General features: G+C 34.3%; 1 pseudogene; it reads left to right on the forward strand.

The window, feature by feature from the left end:
- Positions 1–377: 377 nt before the first annotated feature.
- Positions 378–26,366, forward strand: part of LOC119535342 — a 51,256-nt pseudogene continuing 25,267 nt past the window's right edge.

The raw sequence follows: 26,366 nt of genomic DNA on the forward strand, positions 1-26,366 counted from the left end.
AAGCGAGCAGAATGAAAGCAATTTTGTAAAAATTATTCCGCTCAAAGAAATGGGGAACTTCACAGGTTCTGCAGGTGGACTCATCCTTACCAGGTTGGTCCTCTGTCAACCCGCTGTCATGATCCCAACACAACTCTAGATGGCCCAGAAATATCTCAACAAATTATGAAGTTAAAAAATTCTCTCAGTGGGAAACCTTATGTGCCCCCAAAGGCTATGTGTTTATCTGTGGAAACCCCAAAAGTGAAATGCCCTATTACAAATGTGAAAATAATTGTATAACCCAAGCAAAAATGTTTAATTGTTTAAATAACATATGGATGGGAGGCCGATGTACTTTAGGGTATTTAAAACCTGACATATCTATTTACAAGCCCATGAACCACACTAGAGATAAAAGTGCCCTGGAAATGAGAGGAGCAGGTATTGGGCTCACCTTTGGGCTCTTAGCTCCTCGGGGAGGCTTCACCTACCATGAAACTGTCTTAAAAAACCTAACAGCTACAGTGGAGGAACTGGCAGATGCTGCCACAGAAGCTTTAAAAGCCACCCAAAGATCTGTAAACATGCAGGCAAATGTGGTCATGGGCAATTGCTTAGCCTTGGATTACCGTCTAGCTGAACAAAGAGGAATTTGTGTAGTGGCCAATACATCCTGTTGTACATGGGTTAATACCTCAGGTCAGGTAGAACAAAATGCGCAAAAATGTAATACAAGCAAGCCTCATGGCTACATGGGATTGACAGCCCTTCTGCAGATACTATCTAGGAATTCATAAAAACTCATCTCACTAATGTAACATGGTAGTATTCACTTATCGGCTCTCTAATCATCATCCTCCTTCTCTTACTTGGGCCTATATTTCTTTTTCTGTTTTATTTTGTTTTATTTTATATTATTATTTTTTTTTTTTTTGAGGGCGGCATATTTCTCAACTTGCTTTTTAGGTTTATTTCTCAGAGACTCAAAGCTTCCAGTCTATTTCTGTGCCAACTGAGCCCCAGGACTCAAGGATATCAGCCCCTCCAGGAGCAACAACCAGGAACGCGGGAATACATTCCACTACAGTTGGAGCAGTTCCATCCCTCAACCCCTGATCAATGACCTTAATCAGCTTGAAGCAGCCAGAGTGGTCAGTCCCAATTCCCTCAAGAGGGACCAATATCAAAACTTCCCTTTTTCTTTCCCTTACCACAAACGGCCTGAAACAGCCAAGAACCAGCTTAGACCAGCCTGAAAAACTCCCCAGCCAGGAGCATGCACACTTGCTCCCAATTATAACCTTAACTAACCTTTCTTCAAGAAACACCCCCCCCCCCACACACACACATACACAGAGCATGCCTAAGATGCCATTGTATTAATGTGCGGCATTGTGTCTAGTGTGTAAAACATCTGTGCATGCTCCCTGCCATCACACCTGTGCCTTTTCCTCACCCATCCAAACCACATGAAAAGCCTACTTAACCCCCACGTCAAGGAGATAGATTTGAGTTTACCTCTTGTCTCCTTGCTGGTCGACTTTGCAATAAAACTCTTTTCTCAAAAAAAAAAAAAAAAAAAAAAAAAGATATAAACTCCTTTCCTGTGTTCTTTCAATTTTTAACATAAATTCCTGTCAGATTGCTGAGACATCATGCTCTTTAAAACATTCTTATTTATATAATCATTCATATAATTTTATTTCTTTCATTTATATTATTCATATTATTCTTCACTAATCACTTAAAGTACATCAACCCATCACCCATCTAAGAATTAGACATAATTAATAATTTATATAGGCCTATTTATTTCCCCCATTCTGTTTTCCTTTCTCCAAAGGGAACAAATATTTTCAGTGTTATAGTTTTCATCCTCTTCAATTTGTCTCTACCTTTTATTTTTATTTGGTTTTTACAGTCTTTCTGATTTGCTATCCTGGCCATGGGAATGAGAGAAAATTCAGAGACTCCCACTTGGCTTTCTTTATTGTGATAATTCTTACCACACAGACCAGAGAACCAATATGAAAGCTACACCAACTGCCATATATTTCAATTCCAGTTATACATTTGGTGACCAGGGTAATGACCATTGGGCAGGTCAGTGGACCCAACGAACCCAAAAGGCAGGACTTTAGTAAGAACTCCATTTATTTCTGCAGCTTATATACCTTGACTCTAATGGGTGGAGCATGATGACATTTCTGATCTACAGGTATCAGTGCCAATTCAGACTCTGTGTTGAGCAGTTTTTGGAATACCTTGGTATTCATGCTGTGTAGTTACTCAGAGATGTGGCTGTAGATCCCTTTTAGGATGAGAGATATTGTTACAATATACATTTGTGGAGTTTTGCAGGATACTTTCCCTGGGGATACCACCACATTTTCAGCCAATGGACTCCTGATGTGAAATAGCTCAGGTACAGAATCGGGATAGTTAATATGACTTTTATTAAAATGACCACCTTCAGGTTCTTGTTCATGCATTCTTGCTATCTTTTGATACTGTCTATGTATTAAGCAATACTGTTTTTGGTGGCTCATCTATTTTGACCCCTGGGAAGATACGGTCTATTAAATTTCTCTCTACAACTCTATATGGGCTAGACACCCTGACATTGCTGGTTATAACAATGTATTCCTTTTATTCTGGCTTCTGTCACTTCACTTAACTATTCCAAGATTCATTCACGTTGTTATCAGGATTAGCAGTTAATATACCCTTGAGGAGTATCCCACTGCTCAGATACATCACAATTTGTATATCCATTCACCAGTTAATGGATATTGCAGTTGTTTATAGTTTTTTACTATTAAAGATAAAGCTACTATAAACCCTATTATGCAAGCTTCTATGTGGATATATACTTTCAGTTCTGTGAAGTAAATACATAAGACTGGAATGATTGGATCATATGATAAGCATATGGTTAATTTTGTAAGAAACTGCAAAACATTTTTCAAAGCTCCAATTTTACACTCACATCTATAGTGTATGGAATTTCTAGTTGCTCTAAATCCTCCCCAATACTTGATTTGGCCACCCTTCTAATTTTATACATGTTAATATTTATGCAATGGTAGCTTATTAAGGTTTTGTCATTTTCCTAATAACTAATGGTTATTATCTTTTCACGTGTTTACTATGCCATCTAGATTTCTTCTTTAATAAAATGAATTTTTAAATCTTTGACTCATGTTTCAAATTGAATTGTTTTAAAAATTATTTATACTTGGGTATTCTTTATATATTCTGTATAAAAGTACCCCATATATATAAATAAATTAAATTGCAAATATTTTCTCCCAGTCTGTGCCTGTTTTCTTTCTCTTAAAAGTGTCTCTGAACAAGCAGGAGTTCTTCATTTTGATGTAGTTCATTTTATTAATTTTATGGATCATGCTTCTGGTGTTGTAACTAATAAATACTTGCTTAACACAAGGTAAAAAATATTTCCTACAATGTTTTCATCAGAAATTTTATGATAAAATGTTTTGTTTTAGGTCTATTGTCCACTTCAAGTTAAGATTTCTGTTTGGTATAAGGTATAGTCTAAGGATTTTTTTGCAAATATGGTTATGCTTCTGTTCCAGCACCACTTGTTGAAAATATTGTCTTTTCTCCATAGAATTACCCTGGGGACATGGGTTAAGAATTTAAGTGAATATATAGGTGTGGATCTATTTCTAGATCCTTTCTTTCAGGCATCGACCTATGTTATTGTCTAAAAGACAATATCATATTGTCTTAATTACTTTACCTTTGTAATATGTCTTGAAATAAGGCAATATATGTTCTCCAATATGTTCTTTTTAAAAAAAATGGTTTTGTCTAGTCAAGCCCTTTGCATTTATCTATACCCTTTTGAATCACATTGTCAATTTCCAAAAAAAGAAAAAAAAAAAATCCTGCTGAGGTTTTTTTTGGATTGTATTGCATGTTTAGATCAACTTGGGGAGAATTGCCATCTTAAAAATATTAAGACTTTCGAATCATTAACATGGAAAATCTCTCTATTTAATTTCTCTCAATAATATATTATTGCTATCAATGTGCAGGTCTCGTGTAACTTTGGTAGTTTTTTTTTTTTTCTTTTTTTTGCTATTTTAAATGATATTGCAATATTTTACTTTATTTTTAATTGTTCAAAATTCATTAAAATATATTTAATTTCTGTGTATTGCAGTTGTAGTTTTCTTATAATGTTATCAGACAAATGCTGTTCTCATGGCACAACTTGACAAGTATTGTCTTCTCTTCAATTCTGAGATATTTTGTGTACAATTAGTATTATTTCTTTAGTAATTCATTGGTAGAACTCAACAATGAACCCTTATGTGCTGGCAGTTTTCTTTGAGGAAATATTTTTAACTAAAAATTCATTTTCTTTAATGGATATAGGGATGTTAAGGTCATCTATTGTTTCTTGTGTAAGTTTTGGTACTCTGTGTTCTTCAGTTTGTCTTTTTGATCTAATTTGGTGAATTTTAAGGATAAATAAATTTGTTCTTAATCTAACTTAATTATCTTTTTCATATGTGTAGAACATGTAGTGATGTTTCCATCTCATTCCTGCTATTGGTAATTTGTGTCTTTCTTTTTTTCCCTCAGTCTTATTAGATGTATATTATATTTAGTTACTTTTCAAAATACTGCATTTTGGTTTTATTGACTTCTTTTATTGACGCTCTCTTCTAAAAATCTTCTATCTTAATTACTTCCTTTATTCTGCTTATTTTGTTTTTAAGTTGCTTTTATTTTGCTATTTGCTAGGTCATGGATTTAAGACCTTTGTTTTTCTAATATAGAAATGATTATGCTTATAGATACGCCTTTTTGTCCTGCTTACATCATGAAAAGAATTATGATCTCAGTTGTATTAATTTTGATTTCTTCTTTGGTCCATGGATTTTTTTACAAATGTGTTGTTTAGTTTCCATGATATTTGGGAATTTTCTGTATATCTCTATTATTGTTATTTAAATTAAACAAATTGTGGCCAGAAGACATCGTTTGACCTGAATTCTTTTTACAATTATTGAGACTTGTTTTGTGGCCCAGCATATGGTCTTTGTGGGAACCCATGTCATATTCCCTTGAGAAAGAATGTTTATCTTGCTGTTGTTGGGGTTAGTGTTCTTTAAATGTCAATTAAGTCAAGTTGGTCAATAGGGCTATTAAAGTCTTACAGACACACTAATTTTCTGTCTAATTTCTCTATAAATTTTTAATAGAAGATTGTTGAACTCTGACTATATTTTTAGATTTGTCTATTTCTCCTCTCAATTTTATTAGTATTTCACATATTTTGAAGTTCTGTTATTCCATGTATAATCATTTAGAATTGTTATGTCCTCATAATGAATTGACTGCTTTATCTCTGATATGACCCTCTATGCCTTTCATAGTTTTCAGTACTCTGCAATCTACTTTCCTAACAGTTGAGACACTCCAGCTTTCTTTGCATTAATGTTAGTATGTTCTCATTTTCATTTACCTTACTTTCAACTGATTTGTATCTAGATATTTAAAATTCATTAATTGCAGATAGCATTAAGTGTTGCATGTTTTCATACTCCAATCTGTTAATCTCCACCTGTTAATCAGGGTGTTTAGAGCATTCATACATAATATTATCGATAGTGTGTTGTAATTTGCATCTTTTTGTTTGTAATTTATATCTTTCCATTTGTTTCCTATTTCTTCTGTCTGTCATTTATTCCTCTCTTTCTGTTTTTCTGTGTTCTTTGGTATTAATTGAGTACATCATTTTATCCTCTTTATAGGCATATTATGTATGATTGTGTATATATACATATATATTATATATATATAAAGTGGGTTTAGGGTTCATAGCAAACATCTTTAACTTATTCTGGGCTGTCTTCAAGTAATATCAAACTACTTCACTTATAGTATAATAAATTAACAGTATTTATCCATCATTTCCCACTCCTGATCTTTGTGCATTGTTGTACACTTTTACTTCTGTATATGCTATGAATCACACAATAAATTATGTTTAATTTTACTTTAAATATTCATTTATGTTTTAAAGAGTTAAAAATTAGAATAAAGTATTATATATTTACCCACAAATTTACCATTTCTGATACTTTTTTTTCATTTCTTTGGGCAAATCAAGGTTTCCATCTGGTATTATTTTTCCTCTGTTAGAAGGATTTCCTTTAATGTTTCTATTAATACAGTTACACTGGTGATGAATACTTTTAGCTTTTGTACATCTAATAAACTTGTTATTTGCCTTTGATTTTGAAAGATATTTTAGGTAGGTACAGAATTACAAGTGAACAGTTTGTTTTTCTTTCAGTACATTAAAGAATATTGCTACACTGTCACTATTTCTTGGCTTAAATGATTTCCAATTTGTATTCTGCCATTATTCTTTCATTTGTTCATTGGCATATTAAGTTCACTTTTCCTGGCAGTTTCTAATTTTTTTCTATTTATCATTGGTTTTAATCAATTTAATTTTGATTGCTTTGGTGTACTTTTCTTTTTGTTTATTGTGCATAGCGTTTGTTGAGCTTTTGAATTGGTGGGTTTATACTTTTCATAACATTTGGAAGTTTTTATTCATATTTCTTCAAATATATTTTTTTCACCCTTACTCTCTCTTTTTTCCTTTGGAGACACCAATCACATATATATCATAACATTTGAAAGTGTCTCACATCTTGCTGAGGCTCTGTTCATTTTAATTCTTTTTTTATTTCTCTTTCAAGCTTTCCTTTTACATAGTTTCTATTATGTCTTTCATTCTTACTACTTTTTTTTCTGCAGTATCTAATCTGCTGTTAATCCCATCCAGTTCATTTTTTAAAATACCAGACAGTATAGTGTTTATTTCTAAAAGTTTGTGTTTTTTGATCTTTATTTTATCATTCTTATCTTTACTTTCCAAATGTTTCCCTCATTACTGTAAACTGGAATATAATTATGATTATAGGACTAACATTGATGCTTTTGCTATTCTTATTTAGACATTTATCCTTTGCATCAAATTTGGGTCATTTTATAATAATTTCTTTTTGTTCTCATTATGGGTTTGGTGGATTGGAGCTATGTACCCCAGAAAAACATGTTCTTAAACTTAATCCCTTCCTGTGGATATGCAACCATTGTAAGTAGGATCTTTGATGAAATTGCTTCAGTTAAGATGTGGCCCAACCCAATTAAGATTGATTTTTTCATACTATTTCTAGAGTCCTTTATAATCAGATTGAGTTCCAACAGATAGAATCACAGGAAGCAAGAAGCTGAAGATCAATGGAACCAGAAGAGAAGAGTGAGGCCAAGACAGTCTACCATGTGCATTGCCATATGACAGAGGAGCCCAGAACCAAGGATCACCTGCAGCCAGTCCCAGAATGCCAATCTTTAGGAAGAAAGAATTGCCTTGATTTAGGCTTTATCCTAGCCTGAAAACCATGAACAGATAAATTCCCATTGTTTAAGCCAACCCATTGAATGGTATTCACTTGAGCAGGCAAGAAAACTAAAACAATGGGTCAAAATTTCTTTATTTTTTGCACGCCTCGTAATTTTTTACTGGATGCCAGACTTCATGAATTTTACAGTTTACGTGCCAGATATTCATATAAATCTAAATAAATATTGAGGGTTTTTTTCCTAATATGCATTTAAGTTATTTAGAAACAGTTTCATTCTTTCAATGTTGCTTTTAAGCTTTATAGATGGGACCAAGTAGCCTTTATTCCAAGTCTAATTTTGCCCCATTTTTGAGGCAAAACACTTCTTTTTTTCTGTTTTGATTTTCTATTTAACCCAAGGATTATTATTATTATTATTTTTTACTTTTTATTTTGAAATAAATTCAAACTTACAGGACAGTTGCAAAAATAATACAAACCCCATACACAGAACTCCAGCCTACCCAACCCCCTCCCACCGATACCTGGATCTACCAACTTTAATATTTTGTCACTTTACCATTTCTTTCTTTCCCTCCCTTCCTCCCTCCCACCTTCCCTATCTATCATACATCTTCTGAACACATGAGAGCAAGTTGCACACATCTTTGAACAAATAATATAATTCACATATACATTTCCTATGAACAAGAATATTCATTTATGTAATCACATTAAGCGTAGTTAATAAGTTCAAGAAATTTAACATTGATGTAAAGCTTACATTCTATATTTCATTTTTTTCTTATGTCCCAATCGTATCCTTTCAAGCCTTTTCTCATCTATTCTTAGATCTCATCCAAGATCATCTATGGCATTTAATTGTCATTGTTTATTTAGACTGTTTTCTTTTTCAATTGTGGAAACCTATATACAGCATAAATCTTCCCATTCCAACCCCTCCCAAGCATTCCATTAAGTGGGATGAATCACATTCACAATGTTGCAATGCCATTAACTTCCTACCGTCCATTACTAGAAATTTCCCTTCACCCCAAACAGAAACCCTACACTCATTTCTTATTAACTCCCCATTGCCCCTTACCCCACTTCTCAGAAACCATAATCTACTTTTCATCTCTATGATCATATTCTCTGATACTTCCTTTGTGTTTACCGTGGGGCTTAAATTTAACATCCTAAATCTATAACAATCTTGTTTTCTTTGATACCAACTTAACTTCAATAGGACACATAAACTATGTTCCTATACTCCTCTATACTCCCACCTTTATGTAGTTCTTGTCAAAAATTACATATTATACAGTGAGTCCAAAACCACTGATTTATCATTATACTTTATGTATTTTAGATCCTGTAGGAAGTAAATAGTAGAATTACAAATCAAAAATACAGTAGTATTGGTATTTATATTTACCATGTGATCTTTACTGGAAATCTTTATTTCTTCATGTGGTTTCAGTCAATTGTTTAGTGTCCCTTCCTTTCAGCCTGCACAATTCCCTTCAGCATTTCTTATAGGACTGATCTACTGGTGATGAAGTCCTTAGCTTTTGATTATACAGGAATGTTTTCATCTCCCCCTCATTTTTAACCTCCAGGTGTTTGTGAATTTTCCAAGTCTCTGATGGTTATTGACTTCTAATTGTATTCCATTGCGGTCAGAGAATGTGCTTTGGATAATTTCAATTATTTTTAAATTTATTGAGGCTTGTTTTATGTCTCAGCATATGGTTTATTCTTGAGAAAGTTCCATGATCACTAGAGAAGAATGTGAATCCTGGTGATTTGGGATGTAATGTTCTATATATGTCTGTTAAATCCAATTCGTTCATCAGATTGTTTAGGCTATCAGTTTCCTTATTGATCTTCTGTCTGGTTGATCCATCATAGGAGAGATTGAAGTGTTGAAGCCTCCCACAATCACCATGGAACAATCCATTGCTTCCTTTATTTTTGCAGATATATTTTTCCCCTCTCTCTCTTATTGTCCTTTAATGAACCAATATTGAATCTCTTTAGTACTGAACCTTTCCCTATCTCTCTCTCTCTCTCTCTCTCTCTCTCTCTCTCTCTCTCTCCTTTCTTTGTTTCTCTGTTGGTAGGGCTCCCTTTAGTATCTGAAGTAGGGCAGATCTTGGATTAGCAAAATCTCTGAGAATTTGTTTGTCTGTGAAGAATTTAAGCTTTCCCTCAAATTTGAAGAAGAGCTTTGCTAGATAAAGTATTCTTGGTTGGAAATTTTTCTCTCTCAGAATTTTAAATATGTCATGCCACTGCTTTCTCACGTCCATGGTGGCCACTGAGTAGTCACTACTTAGTCTTATGTTGTTTCCTTTGTATGTGGTGAGTTCTTTTTCTCTTTCTGCTTTCAGAACTTGCACCTTCTTTTCAGTATTTGACAGTCTGATCAGAATATATCTTGGAGTGGGTTTATTTGGATCTATTCTGTTTGGATTTCACTGGGCATTTATGCTTTGTGTATTTATATTGTGTAGAAGGTTTGGGAAGTTTTCCCCAACAATTTCTTTGAATACTCTTTCTAGACCTTTATCCTTCTCTTCCCCTTCTGGGACACCAATGAGTCTTATATTTGGATGTTTTATGTTACCTATCATATCCCTGTGGTCCATTTAGATTTTTTCTATTTTTTTCCCCGTTCTTTATTTTGTTCTTTCATTTTCCATTCTGTGGTCCTCAAGGTCGCTGATTCATTGTTCACCTTCCTCTAGTCTTGTACGGTGAGTATCCAGACTCTTTTTAATTTGGTCAACAGTTTCTTTTATTTCCATAAGATCATCTATTTTTTTATTTACTCTTGCAATTTCTTCTTTATGCTCTTCTAGGGTCTTCTTCATGTCTTTTATATCCTGTGCCATGCTCTTCTTCATGTCCTTTATATCCTGTGCTTTGCTCTCATTGTTTGTCTTTAGTTCTTTGATTAATTGCTCCAAGTACTGTGTCTCCTCTGATCTTCTGATTTGGGTGTTTGGGTTTGGGTTATCCATATCATCTGTTTTTTTCACATGCTTTAAAATTTTCTCCTGTTTTTGGCCCTTGGCATTTGCTTTGCTTGATAGGGTTCTTCTAGGATATGTAGGATTATTCACAGACTTATCTCTAATTTGTCAGATCTACAGCTTGGTGACATACACTTTCTCTAACTAACCAGCAGATGGCATCTGCAAGTCACCTATTCCCCTCAAGTCAGTTCTCCCCAACTTTATCTTCATGGTGTGTGGGGGTCTGATTCTTGTGGGGGCCAACTGGTGCACCAACTTTGGGTATGCTGTTGGTGCTGTCCACCCTGCATATAGGGCACGTGTCTGAGTGGTTAGGGAGGGAGGGCAGCTTTAATAATCAAACCTCCCAGGTGCTCCTGGAGATTTAAGGCTGTTGCAAGAGTCTAAACCTTCACTTCAGTCTCCCCACAAATTGTCTCTGCTGCTGACCCACAAGTCCTTGGTACTGGCATATGATCCTTGGGATTTCCAAGTGGTTCCCTCTTCCAAGCCATGGAGAGAAGGTTGTGCTACATCACAAGTGCATGCTGTCCCTCAAGGGAAGTTCTGGGCCGCCAGGCCACGTAGGGGCAGTCCCAGCCTGCTGTAAGGATGGCTGTATGGGGCATGTTAATTCCCCACTTTTCACACATCTCCACCTTCCCAACTGCAGGACAATTAGCTGTGGGTACGTGAAAGGCTATTGTCCATGCCCAATATTGCTGTGTGTGTGTGTGTTGCTGGAAATACTTCCTGTCACACTAGGTTTTTTGGCACGGCTCTGGGCTGTGGCGCTTGCACCAGGCAGGAGCATTCCCTACCCGCAGGGAAGATGGCTGCAAGGGGCATGGTTTTTCCCCTTTTGGCTCACCTCTGCCTTTCTCGCTCCAAGACAATTAGCAGCGGGTGCATGAAAGGCTATCTTCCATGCCAGATATTGAGGTGTTCACACAGCCTGTTCCTGCCTCACTTCACTGTGCAGTTCTCACTGCCATATCTGCAGCTGCTTTTGGGTTTTTTAAAAAAGAACTAGTCTGTCTCCAAATGACAATCCATGGTTTCCCCATGCCACAACATTGCTGAGGGACATTCAGCAGATTTACTCACTCATTTCAGATTACATACTCCCAGTTTCACCAAGTGCATGGTCCCTGTGGATTTAGCAGACCTTGTCCAACTGGTGCATTGCTGGAACTGGTGGTTCTGGGTCACTTTATAGCTTTTATTGAGTATTTTTCATGGAGGTATCTTTTTGCTCTGTCTCTCCTAGCCGCCATCTTAGGTTCTCGAGGCAATACGCTTTTAAGTCCTCTTCTCAATACTCCATTAATTAGGAGGTTTTCCACTGTGGCTGGTGGAAAGAAAAATTATTGTCAGTTCTATTTGAGTTCTTGTTAATGTTTATTCTGCTCTTTTTGGGTGGTTCATTCCCCTGCCTCAAGTAGTTTCCTCACATTCAGGCACTAATCAATACTTAGCTGAATATTGAAAGGCGAATCTGTGCAGATCTGCAGAACTCTCTCCTCTGTGATATTCCTCCTGTGAACTCATGCCATTTTGGTCTCTCTGGACCCAAAACTGTCTCCTTATCTCAAGAGGGAGACCATAACATTCCATATGGGCTCCCTCTTCCTGTATTGTATCCCCAAAACTGTCTCCGAGCAATATGCTGCAGCAATCCTGGGGAGCACATTTCCTTTTTCTCTTCTAAGACTGATTGTTTTGCGTTTATTGATGTCTGGTGCTTTCAGGCTGTTGTTTTATATATTTTACCTTTTTGTTTGCATTTTTTAGTTTTTTCAGGAAGGAGGCAAAATCTTACATCTGTAATTCATCTATGCCAAAAGTGAATTCTTGATCATTACTTTCTTTCGGGCTTCTTAGAAGCTAACCTGACATAGATTTTGCCCCACCACATGGAGTCCTTTCTAGAATGTTAAATTCTGTATCCTAAGAGAGAATTCAAATTAAATAAAATTTAATTTTCTAGACTTATGTTTGGGTTCCTTTAATGGAGCATTCTCAAAATTCAGTGCCATTGTTACTCCCTCAGCTCTGCCAATACATGTTAGCTAAGTCTTGCAGATACTATGGGGTATAGCCTCTGTCCTTCTTATGAGACACGGTATATCTCCAGCTGACATATGCTGTAGCTTAACCTTGGTTTAAGACATGATAGCCTGGAATGGAGGCAAGGAAACATTCTCAGAAGGACACCTATCCCTTGTGGAACACCTGTTACCATATTGTCTTCTGGCATGGGGTTGAATGAGTCCTATTTCTTAATAGAAGCAATGGACAACTTTTTGCAGGCTTAGAAATTTCAGAGAATTTGGGGGAATCAAAGTCCTTGAACATTCACCCTGATGTTCCCATTTCATTGGTCATGACATTAGGTTATTCTAAGGTCCTGATTTTGGCCTAGTACATTGGCCTTGGCTGCACATTCAACCGTCTTTGAAATTTAGGCACTGTAATAAGTATGGTGCTTAATCTTCAGACTTTTCTGTTCTTCCACTATAGGAAATGAGGCTACTTTTTAAAATATCAAAGAATCTCTCTGGTACTTTCACTTTGTTTTCAATTTTTATTTGCTCTTTGTTTTTCATTTTCCACCCACAGGGGTTCAATACAACTTAGTATTGAAGTAAGTACAATAACTTACCTTGTATTTATCATTTTCCCCATACATTTCATACCCCTGAACCATCATACTGGTCAATGTATTCCCCTTCAATGACAAGCCATTGCAGCTTAACATCAGTAAGCTAAAAACAAAAATCAACCACCAAATTGTGCCAGATGCCATCTCTGAACCATCTATTAACAGGAATGATATCCTCCTTAACACTTAGGAGAGGAGAAAAGTGATCTAGTCCCCAAACACTATCTTACCACCTCCCTTTTTGGGACTACTTCTGATACCAGCTGTTGCAGGTTGGAGATATTTCTCTAATAACCTCTGACAGTCCAATAGGATGATATGAAGTAAAGACTGCTATTGTTAAGGGAGAGTTTCTTCAGGTGGTAATGGCTTGTATCACTAACTTGCTCGGGTATTACCTCAATCTGAAATAATGATATGTACCCTTACCTGTTGTCACCTTGCTCAGTCATTGCCTGGGGCCACAGAGAGAATAGTATGCCCATAGCTTGAAATTTGAGGTCAAACTTAAGGGAGGTAACAGCTTGAGAATGTCAACTAATTACATTCTTTGAAGCAGGCAGTGAGTCCTTTCTCAAAGGGGAATCTAGAAGCCCATCTCTATGCCTGATGCATTTCCACCATAAATAATTTTACTACAAAGATTCTTTTGCATGTTTTCTGGTGCACAAATTCAAGAGTCTCTCTTGAGTATATGACTAAGTGTAGTAATACTGTATTGCATAAGAGAATGTCATATTATTCTCTAGAATGTTTTTACCATTATCAATGAACACCCCAGTGTTCGGCTTTCCACTGTTGTAGGTCATTGCTATTACTTGCTGATTGCCCAGACTTCTGAATTATTGCTAAACTATGGCAATAAACTGGAATTACATTTTGACTCTAATTTTTATTTCTTTTACTACTAGTGTGGTTAAGCATCTTTTCAATCATTCAATGTTAATTAGGCATAATTGTTTTAGTGTGCTTCCCTTTATTGCACCTCACAGGTACTGTGTTCTTCTACAAATTGAAGATTTGTGGCCATCCTGCAGTGAGCAAGTCTATCAGTGCCATTTTTCCAACACGTGCTCACTTCATGTCTCCATGTACATTTTGGTAAGTCTAACAAAATTTCAAACTTTTTCATTATTATTATATATGTCATGGTGACTTTTGTTATCTGATCTTTGATGTCACTATTGTAATGGTTTTGGGGTGCAATGAACCGTGCCCATATCAGATGGCAAATTTAATCAATAAATATCTGGGTTCTGACTGCTCCACCAATTGGCCATTCCCCATCTCTCTCCCTCTCCTCAGGCCACTCTATTCCCTGAGACACAACAATACTGAAATTAGGCCAATTAATAATGCTATAATTGGCCCTAAGTGTTCAAGTGAAAGCAAAAGTTGCACATTTTTCACTTTAAATCAAAAGCTAGCATGGTCAGCATTTATTAAGTATCTTTAAATTAGGGTATATAGATTGTTTTTTGGACATAATGCTATTGCAAAATTAATAGACTACAGTAGAGTGTAAACATAATTTTTATATGCACTGGGAAACCAAAAAATTCATGTGACTTGCTTTATTGTGATATTTGCTTTATTGTGGTGGTCTGGAACTGTACCTGCAATATCTCTGAAGTATGCTTGTATTTCAGAAATCACTCCTAAAATATTTTGTTCTTTTGTTGTAAATATTTTAAAATTTAATTTAGCAGTTCTTTATATATTCTAGATATCAATCCATTTATTTAAGTTCAAGTTAATATGTTAATTTAATATTTATTTAATATTATTTATTCTCATTTCCTGCGTTTTTATATGTGACTATTTATTATTTTGTTTTGTTTTCATATTCCATCTTTCTATAAATTTAGAAGATATACACTTTGCTTTTTTTAATAAATTAATCCATGAAATTTTTTTCATAATATTAAAATATTTAAAATTACTCAATATCTCAAGCTCTTTACAAAAGAATACAAAGATTTTTAAAATGTATTCCTAATCATTCCTCTGACTTATAAAATAACACTGTCCAAATATTAGCTCTATCCTTTCTTATCCCACACAAATTACATATGATTATTGTTGCTTTGTTTTATACATAATTTGAATTCAGATTTTATTGAATCTTTTCATATGATTAAGATTTCATTGCTCACTATTACTTCTTGCATCTCAAATATTCCTTTCGAGATGTTTCCATTAGCATTATTCTGTAGTATGTCCTATTAAAAGTTATTCTGATGAAAGTCTTCTAGTGATAAAACCTGTCAGTTTTGTTCACCTGAGAATAGCATTTGTTTTACTTCTGACTTGAAAACAGTTTTGGTTAATTTTAAGCTAACTGAAATCTCTCAACATGATCTTCTGACTTTCAATCTAATACTGAGAATTATATTATCAGCCTACTGGTCTTTATTTGGTAGGTCATCTGTCCTTAATTGTTGAATGCTGAAAAATTGTTTTCCTTAGTTTCTGAATTTTTAAGCAATTAAGTGTTGTTAATATTAATGATAATTATTTAACTACAAATTATTAGTACTGGGAAATTCTTAGCCATTATATCTTCAGTTCTCTTCTTCATAGTCACTATTTTCTCTCTCTGGGCTTCTGATTGTATGTATGTTGATTTTTCTTCTATCTTCTTTGTTACTTAGCCTCTCTTTCATACTTGCAGTCTCTTTGTCTCTTATTGCTGCATTCTGAGTAATTATTGCACTTGTGTTTAATTTGCTGTTCAAAACATATATGGTGGTTTAAATTTGTAATTTTATGCACATATGAATAAACAAAAATAATTATACTTCATTATTATTTTATGTCCATTATCTGGAATAAAATTAAAAATGTATAAAATATGTAAAGCATGAAAATATAAACTTTAATTAACTGAAGTCACTGACAATTGAAAAAGAGTTGCAGAAAAACTTATTATGAACTTCTTAGGATTATAAGACAAGGCCTCAATTCATCTATTGTAATTATGTAAAATAATTTAAAAGAAAGGGAATAGTGGTGAAGATATGGGAGTTTCAGGAGGGGAACAGAAATTCTAAAGAAACATATGGTAATTCAGAAATAAAAAAAATCAATTGGATGAGTTTAGCAACATATTGAACACAGCAGAAGAAATGATCAGTTTAACAAAATGAAATGAAGTTCTAAGAGGAGGGGAGTGAGATGATGCAATAACAATTATATTGAAAAATAATGACCTTTTATTTTCTACTTTTGATTGAAATTATCAACTGAAAGATATGTAAGTAGAATATATCTAAAGGAACAAATGCAAAGTAAGACATCCAAGCATACTGTACTCAACTTTCTGACAGCCAAAGTTAAAGACAACAAGAAACTTAAAAGTATCCAGAGGAAAAACACCCGTTACATACAGGGAAATGATAAATGATGATAACAACTGACTTTTCACTAGAAACAACAGAAGCTGGCATTAAATGCAATTTAAGCTTTAAAGTGCCAAAAGAAAAAAAAAATTAATAGAATTAATTGAAAATTGTTTATATTCAGTAAAAGCATCCCTCAAAACTATGTTTTGTTCATCAAAATATCTCATGAATATAGCAAATAGGAAGCAGGAAGATATAGACTGGGAGAAAATATTAGATAGGCAAAAAAGGAAATTGTATTGTGAATATACAATCAATTCTTATAAATCTACAAATAAAAACCAAGTAATCCCCAAATGGGCACACATCTTAAACAGACATTTCATAAAGAAAGATATAAAAATGGCCATTAAGCAGAGAAAATGATGCACAACATTAGTTATCAGAGAAATTCAAAATTAAACCACAGTAAGATACCACTATATTCCCCTCAGGATGGCTAAAATTAAAAAGAGACAGTACAAAGTGTTTTCAAGGATATGGAGCCATTGGAACTGTGAAACCTTACTGGTGGGAGTATAAAAAAGGCACCCCTTTGTAAGTTGGCAGTTTCAAGTTTAACTATTCCTCTATCCTGTGATCCATCAAATTCATTCCTAGGTACTTGCCAAATGAAAATGAAAACAAATGCCCCACCCCCCAAAAAAAAGCCTTGTGTAAGAACTTCATAGCACCATTATTCTTATTAACCCCAGACTAGAAACAACCAAAATGTCCATCAACAAGAGCATGGAAGAACAAGTTGTGGTCTATACATAAAATGGAATACTACTTAGCAAAAACAATGATTGAAATCTTATAGGAAATCAAATGAATGAATTTCAAAAATATTTTACTGAAGCACTCTATACATTTGAAATTCCAAAATAGGCAAAACTAATCTATTATGAAATGAATCAGAATTGTGGTTGCTTCTGGGGAGTAGGTATTGACCATAAAGGGTAACAAGCAAACTGTCTGAGATAACAGAATGATTCTATACATTGATTGGTGTGTCATTTACATATTTTGTTTCTCTGGAGTAGAGTAGTTATTGTCTAAAAGTTTTCTCTCTTCCTACATTGCTCCTTTTCTGGTCCTTTTGCTAGAGAGAAGGCAGGCATTTTTGTTTGTTTGTTTGCTCCTGTTGGGTTTCTGGGTTGCTCTGGAGAGTAAGTCTGCTGTATATGAGGCAAAAAGAAAACCCAGGGAACTCACCATCATGTTGTTCCATAGGTTTCAAAGTCCCTAGCTGGTATGCTTTCTTTATCTACTTTTCAGTGTCCATTGTTTAGTTTATACATAACATCTTAGGTTTTTATTTGCACTTGGGGGAGGAATAGGGAAAAGTGTTTCTACTTCTTATTCTGGAAGCATATGTCTGTAACCTAATATTTTAACATGGCTATTTAACGTTATATTTTTTCTAATACACTTTTTTTTAACCTATTTTCTCCAAGTAAACTGATTGAAAAGATTTAGCTTCCTTCCTAAATCATCCTTTCCTATCACCCTTGTTACAATTGTGTAGTATTTTTATTTCTTAAATATTTCTCTGCATGACATACACACAGAGAAGTGTATCTACATGAATTAAATGTCAACATCTAAATGGATTTCAGCAAAGTGGATACACCAGCAATCAAATCTAGAGACAGAAGATTAACCAGCACCCAAAAGGCCTCCTCATGCATCTTCTGCCCTGAAAGTAAACCCTACCCTGACTACTTGAAGCCTGGTATATAAATTTTGCCTTGAACTTTATATAAAGCGGAATCATGCAGCAGGTTATTTTTGATGTTTGAGTTTTTTCATTAAAAATTATGTTTCTGAGTTTCAGTTATGGTGTTGGACATAGTTTTAATTCATTAATTCTCATTGCTTTTTAGTATCCTACCACAGGAATCATCACATATTTTTAATCATGCTACTGTTGCTGGACATTTGGATTGCTTTCACTTTGAGGATATTAAAATAGTGCTACTGTCAATCTTCTTGTAAATGTTCACAGGCATTTCTGCTGGCTATATATTTTGGGGAAGAGTCACTGGGACATAGTTTATGCAGAGTTTATACCATAGTAGAGGCTAACAATTTTCCAGTGCTGTATGAGAGTTCACATTGCTCCTTACACTTGCAAACCTTGACATTGTCTTTCTTTTTTATTGTAACTCATCTGGGGGATGCTTACCATGACACATTTTGGTTTTAATGCAGTGTTGCTGTTTCTTAAGGACTAATATAGTGCAAATTACTTTATTTTTAAAATAATGCATTACTTATAGCTACTTATTACAATTTATCAACATATTTTACTGATAACTTTCACAACTACTACTACTTGTTTGGCATTTCTTTTAGTTTTCTTATTCCTTCATCACGAATGGCATCTTTTAGGGAGACTTCATAAATGGTAACTTCTGGTTTGTATATCTTAAAATGCTTTATTTTATGTTCACACTTGATTTGTAGTTTAACTAGGCTTTTTACATTGCCAGTAATATGAAAACAATATTATAGAGCTTTTTGGCATTTATTAATGATAGTGATGATGATAATGATGATGATGGTAAATGGATTTAATGCATTTTTATTTTGTTTAGTGCCACTACACTCTCTAATATCTGATGTCATACCCCACCCACAACTCATTCTAAAAAATTTCCTATACATGTTTCTACTTTGTGTATCACATTTGTTCTATTTGCCCTTCTCTTTCCTACTGAAAATTATATTGGATTTATATGGAGACCCCAATTCTATACTCAGTGTTTTTTACTCCATTTATATCAATTTCCTATTGGATGATAGTTTTCATAGGATCTTTTCCAGAATTCCAGACTCATATAGCCAATAACTGATTGTCTATTTGAACCTTTACTCAGATGTCTGATTTTCTACCTAAAACTAAACATCTTATCCCCTCCTCCTAATTCTCAGGTAGTTTTATCTAACTCATTTAATGGAAATGTATTCCTGTGTCTGTTCATATCAAAAATCTTTGAGTTGTTTTGAGTCTTTTTTCCTCTCACACCCCAGGTCCAACACATAGGTAAATTCTATCAAGACTCTCTTCAAAAAAAGTCCAGAATCAAATCAATTCTAAGCACTTCCACCACTTCAAAAAAATTTGCCTGGAATACCGCACTAAATTCCTAGTAGGTATCTCTGCTTTCATTATGAAATATTCCTTTTTACCTCTGATAATATTCTTCGATGTGAAATATGCTATGCATATCAACATAGCCACTCTCACATTCATTTGGCTATTGTTTGTACGGTGCTTCTCTTTTTCATAGACTTTCTTTATAGAGCAGTTTTAGATGCTTTATTCCTTAAGTCCTCTCTGGACAATGCTTAAGATACAAAGACAAGTTTGCAATAACTTGGTCCACTATAGTTGATTTGCAATCTATTTATTCTTGTCTTGTGGTTTGTGTTGGTTTTCCATTGCTGCCACAATGTATGTCTACAACATGGCACCTTAAAACAATACAAGTTTATTTGCTCATAGTTCTGGAAGTTTGATGTCCAGGTTGGATCGACTGGTTTCTCAGCTCTGGGCTTCACAATGTCAAAATCCAGGTGTGGGCTGGCCTGGCACTTATCAGGAGACTCTGGGAAGAATCCACTTCTTAGCTCCTTCATATTGTTGACAGAATCCAGTTCTTTCAGATTTTAGAACTGAGATCCTCATTTTCTGGCTCGTTATCACCTGAAGGCTGCATTTAGTGCCTAGAGGCCTGTTTCTAGTTACTGAACATGGACTTTTGCATATCAGAATAGTAGTGGTGCATCAAATCCCTCTTATGCTTGGAACTTTCTGATTTTCCTTCTGCTACGTTCAATTCTGCTTCCAGCTGGAGAAAGTTCTCTATTTTTAAGGGCTTTTGTGATTAGATTATTCCCACCAGGATAATCTAGGATACACCTTTTTAAGTATATCTGAAGATTTCCTTTTGCCATGGAATGTAACATTCACAGGTTCCAGGAGAATCTTTGGGAGACCATTCTTCATACCACATGATTTATTTGGTTTTGACTGGCCATTTTGTAAACAATCCCAGTTCCATCCTTGAAATTCTTTGGTATCCTCCAATGGACACTATTCAGTTATACTGACAATGTTCATTAAGGCATATATTTTCTCCAATCTAGCAGTCAATCATTACATATGGAAAGCTCCATTAGGAATACATTTCCATAGCTTTAAAATAGTCATTTAGTCTATTTTGTTAGACTTCTTTTATATCTGAGCAGTGCATTTGAAAATTCAGCATTAATAATTATGTAGCTAACTTCTTCTTTATATACGAAAACAAAATGTTTTTTCATTGATTTTAGATCTCATGCAATATTCTTATAAAAGCCTTTTTCTCACCTACCATGTTTCAGTTTACACCTAATCAGCTCTAATAACACTTTATATTTGTATATTGCTTTATAGTTCACAGGTGCTTAAAATACACAACCTAATTCAATCTTTGTGATGTAAATGGTTGCCATTTTAGGGTAAAGACTATCAGAGGTTCAGATAACTTAAATCTTACCTAAAATCATGTGGATTTTCAGAAGCAGAGCTGAAGCATCAACTTATGTTTCATTATGCCAAGTTCATTCATCTTTCCATCAACCCACAGATGCAATAAATGCTTTGCTCCTCTTTTCGTTTAAGCAGAATCTCTATTTTTCACAAAACACTTTCATGTATCATATTTTATGAAATCTCTAATGTTCTGTATATATCTTATACTTTCAAATAGGTCATATAATGTATGCTTACTTTTTATTTTATTTTATGAAAATGCTAGCATTTTATCTCCATTCTCTTTTCTAAAATTACATATGCACTATTTGTTTATCTTGCAATCACGATGAAATCTGGTACATTTCCTCACCAAAAAGTTTCTTGAAAAACTGGAAACAGTCTTTTATCAACTCAGTTTGATAGCTATCTATTGAAAACCTAGTACTATGTTAAGTCATATGCTAAATGCTGGGAGAATCAAAGATGAGGATGATATGATCACTGCCAACAAAATTGAGCTATTAAATTTTCAAGGAACAGGTAATCATAATTCTACCCCAAACTTTCCAAATAATAGAAAAAAATGAACAGTAACCATTGCCTTCTATTAGGCTAACCTAACTTAGAAAACAGAATTCAACCAAAAAAATCTTAAGTATGATTACAGGCCAATTTTTCTCAAGAATTATTGATGCAAAAATCCTAAGCAAAATAATAGCAAAACAGATGTATACCAAGTTTAATACATGACTCTGCTAAGTTGATAATAGGAATACAAGGGTGCTTTAAACTAACAAAATCAACCACAAAAAAATTTACTACGTAACAAGGATTCCTCTTCTTCCACATTCCAATAACAATTCCCTCACTTCCTTCTGAACCCTTACCAGCAGTGTTCTTCGAGCCCAGACTTCTGCTAACAAGTCTGTTCAATGCAATTTAAACCTCTTCCATCATGTTCCTTGGCATTTTTTCAGATTCTGCCCTCTGCATCGTTCCAAAACACTCCCATATCTTAGGTTTTTGTTACAGCAGCACCCTATTATCTAGTACCAAAATCTGCATTAGTGCTCTATTGTTGCCTAACAAATTACCACAAATGTAGTTGCTTAAAACAACACACACATGTCATCATACAGTTTCTGAGGGTCAGGGGTCCACTTACAGCTGAGCTGGGTCCTCTGTTTCAAGTCTCACAAGTCTGAATCAAGGTGTCACTTAAGCTGAGTCTTAGTTTTCTGGCTGCTATCACAAATGCCACACAGAGGGCTGGCTTAACAGTGGGGAATGTATTGGCTAAGAGTTCAGAGGATAGAAGGCTTGCTTCTTGGCTGATGGCAATGCTTGAGTTCCTGATCTTTTCTGTCGCATAGAAATATCCCCTCTTTTCTCTCTGGTTCTGTTGACTTTCATCTTCCGGCTCCTCCAAGAGGCTTTCTCGGTATAAGTCCTGCAGTAATAGGATTAAGATCCATTCTGATTCAGTTGGCCGCCTTAACTAAAACTAACATTTTCAAAAGTTCTATTTGCAATGAACTCAAACACAGGAATGAGATTAAGACTAAGAACATGATTTTTCCTGGGATTCATAATCTAACCTACCACACGCTGTCTTCGCACATCTGGTGGCTTGACTAGGTAAGAATCAACTTCCAAAGTCACTCAGTTTGTTGGCAGAATTCATTTCTTTGTGGTTGTAAGACTTAGGGCCTCAGTTTCTTGCTGGCTCTTTTCAGAGGCCACAAGTTACTAAAGCACTGTTCATTTTTCCCCCCTTTCCTCAATTTTAATAATTGATATGTCTTCTATTTTCCTGACTTTCTTTTGCCATTTCCAATCTGTTGGTAAGCCAATCTAGTGAATTTTTATTTCCTGTTACTATAACTTTCACTTTTAAAATTTCCTTTTGGTCATTTCCATTTCTCTGCTGAAATTTCCTAACTCTTCACTCATTAAGATTCTGGTTTTTTTTTTTTAACAAAATATTTGGAATTCTTAGAATATATTTATAATACATTAGAATCTTTTTTATGCTAAGTCCACCATCATATTGTTCATTTTTGGCTCATGTTCTGTTATTTGTTTATTTTCTAGATTATGGATTTTTTTTCTGTTTCTTCATAAAACTATTAATTTTTTATGGAATACTAGGTGTTTTGGATAATACTTTGTATTATGTCAGTTTTGTTCTTTTCTCATAAAGAGTGTTGATTCTTATTTTAGCAGGTAATTCAAATACTGAATGATCACTTTGAACTTGTGTAGTTTTGCCTTTATGCTTTGTTAATCTGGATCGCCAGAAAGCGCAAAGTGTTTCCCTTGCTGGGCTCAAATCTCCTGTTAATTTTGTCAGGGCTTAGTTTTAGGCCTTGTTGGGACATGTCTGGGTCACGGTGATTGTTCCTAAAGTATGGCCTATTTGGTTTCTCAGCCAGGAGATAGGGCTATTAAGAAGATTAAAGGAAATCTTTTTTTCCTGGCACCAAATTCTGTTTTCTACATCCTTAGCTCGGTTGGACAATTGTGCTCTCCTTGGATTCTATTTCTCTGTGCCACAACTGGGAAATTGCTTCATGTCATAAAATTGTATGTTTGTGATGCTCACATATTAGTGTCCATTCTTTCAGGGATTGGAGTCTTGTATGCCTATTTGCAGTGTCCATTTTTTGAAAACTGTTTTCCTATACATTTTGTACATGTTATAATTATTTATGGTTGAATAGCAGTGATATGCCAGTTTTTGCTTCATTGTTAAAAGCCAATTCTTGGTCATCTGTTACAGATATTTTTTGACTCACTTAATAAATTATTACTATTTTCAGCTATGATGGTACCATCACTATAAATAAAGGTGAAAACTTAAACAATTATTATTAGTATATTATTATTGTCATTAATTTTATGTCACAGCACATAGGAAATCACAGTAAATTAGTAAAGATTTTTTCTTTTAATCCTGGTAAAAGACGTGGTTTTTCTAAGCAAAGGTCTGACAATCTGCTCACATGAACTGCTTCTTGAAACTATCCCAAACCTTAGAGCCCAGAGAGAAAATTGAATTAAATGACAATAAATTGGTGATTATCTGCTGAATTGCTATGTTAAAGAGGTCAGTGAGTAAACATCTAGTATTATGAAAAGAGTTTGTGTCTCATTAACAATGTACTCCCTAAGAAGGGGCTTGATACATCCTATATTATCGTAATTCTTGCATTTTCCTTCTACATAAATTATGCAGACACACTAAAAGTCTCAATCATGCTAAATATGTTTCAAGCATATACTTTGCAGAAAATGCAGAAAATTTAATTACTGGATATTTAGAACCAATATTAAGGTACATAATTCTGCCCACAATTACATAAGCTCAATCTTACAAGACTGAGAGAATGGTCCTATTAAATAAAAAGGCTTTTCAGTCATCATTAAATGAAGATAAGACAGGACTTTTTGGTTCTGACCAAAGACTTGCTAATGCCCAACTAAGCTGACAATGCATTGTCAAGATCTGCTTTGCTTCTTTTTAATGAATCCTTGAGTCAACCTACTAATATTTCATTTTACCATTTACTGATCAGTTGGTGTGTACACTAATTCGAAATATGCTCAACTACCAGGAATTTTATGAAAGGATACAGAGAATATTTCAGTAGTTTCACAAGTTGCCTTGTGATATTTACTTGACCATGAGAGCCAGCTTAACACCATGTCTTGTATTGTACAAAAAGAATAGCTTATATTTGTATAGCTTTCTGTCACTTAAAAAGTCTTGTCACATACTGATAAACTTGACTTCACATTAACCCTGAGGGTAAGTTGGTAAAGTATAATTTTCCCTTTTTAGAAAAGAAAATGAGATTAAGAGACTTGTACCAAGTCTTATGGTTGGTAGAATTCATAGGTAACAATTTTGAATCCAAATGTAACGTCCTTCCTTTCTACTATACTGCCTCTTCTTTACTGTAGCAAATATTCCCTTGGATAGAGATAGGACATAATCCCACTGCTGCTCATGTTTATATGCTATTTAACTTTATTGTAGCAGGTAAGAGCTTCCAGTCTTTTCTGTTTATTCAAAGTTCTACTTGAATACACACTTATGGGTCTACCCTGGTGCATGACAGAGAAGAATGCTTATAGCCTTACATTTATTTGATGCAATCTTTGAAAATTGCTCTGGCTGAAAAATGTAATATAAATGCAAAATTGTATTAGTATTATTGTGTAAATAGTCAATAGTTAATAAATATTTTAAACATTTTTCTCCCTCATGAGGCAGTTATTATTCAGTCTATAAGATACTTAAATAGCAGCTATTCCACCTGGCTTCCTATTGCACAGAAAAGCCCTGCATATCCAAATAAATGTGGTATATTAGGAATTGTAACCCTGGTTTAGGGAACTCAAAAGAAAGTGGGATTCTATTAACTTTCACTTCCATAGTGAGAAGCCAGTGATGATATGATCAGAGGGTTGGCTTTATATAGATCCTTTTCATTTCTTTAGAATAAAAAAAAATAAGTTGTAAATAGAATAATGACATTAATGTTTACATGACTAAAAAGAGGAGCATCCCCCAAATATGGACACTTCAGAGTATTTGGGAAAAAATAAAATTTTTCATTATTATCTAATTTAAATTACCAGGGCTGATAAGTAGAATCTCTGTTACTGTGACTATCATGGAACTTGAAAATGATAAAATTGCATTTCCTCTAAAAAATAGTATGTAGCAGATATTCTACTTATTTTATTTCCCTATTCATGAACTTTTATAATGCCTCCCTTAGATTACACAACATAACTTAACTCTGAATATTTATATAGCCAATTATTTGGAAGGGAGGAGTAGAGAATTTTGCTACTTACTACCATCATGGCATTGAGCAAGTTATTTAAACACTCTGATCATCAGTTTATTGATCTGTATTAAAGAGAAAATAGACCAACATATAAGGATTAAAAAATGTGTACTGAAATATCTGAATAGACAGTAGACATTATAATGTTTGCCACTACTGACTAGTTTTGTGATATTTGAAAAACAAGAAACAGGACAATGTTTTCTGTTTAAATTATTCTAACTATTCAATGTAAGTTGAAATACCACTTGCCTCTTTTCTAATTCACACAAATGAAAAAATGCAGATAATGGCTTCTTGCCCAAAACCTTCACTTTAGTTCACCTGGGAATTCACAACCTTAATATGAAAATAAACAGTAAAAACTATTTTTAACTCTTTGAAAGAATATTGTTTTGATACAATGAATAAATCAGGTATTTTCCTTACCTGCTACCTACAAGTACTTTAGTACTCATACAAATGCTCTGGAGAATATGTAACACACACAAACACACATGCATGCACACACACAGACACACTC

Source organism: Choloepus didactylus, chromosome 5 (genome assembly GCF_015220235.1).
Source record: "Choloepus didactylus isolate mChoDid1 chromosome 5, mChoDid1.pri, whole genome shotgun sequence".
Lineage (NCBI taxonomy): Eukaryota > Metazoa > Chordata > Mammalia > Pilosa > Megalonychidae > Choloepus > Choloepus didactylus.